This window comes from Plasmopara halstedii (genome assembly GCF_900000015.1).
Source record: "Plasmopara halstedii genome assembly, contig: Scaffold_1548, whole genome shotgun sequence".
Lineage (NCBI taxonomy): Eukaryota > Oomycota > Peronosporomycetes > Peronosporales > Peronosporaceae > Plasmopara > Plasmopara halstedii.
The window spans coordinates 86,439-86,662 of record NW_020188460.1 but is presented as its reverse complement, the minus strand read 5'-3'; positions in this window follow the sequence as shown (position 1 = coordinate 86,662).

Below are 224 nucleotides of genomic sequence, written 5' to 3'. Positions count from 1 at the left end.
ATAGAGCCCTCAAAAATACAATATCCACTACCCCGCTATAATGACTTCAGATGACCTGCAAAAATCAAGCACGAATAGTATGGACGATTGCCACCACAGCAATTTCATCATTTCATTTTGTCATCGACTTGTGGCACCCTGCCACCACTGACAGGTATGGCGGAACGGCGCAACGCCATTCCGATGTGGCGAAAACAAGAATTTATTTTGTGGATCGAAGAACA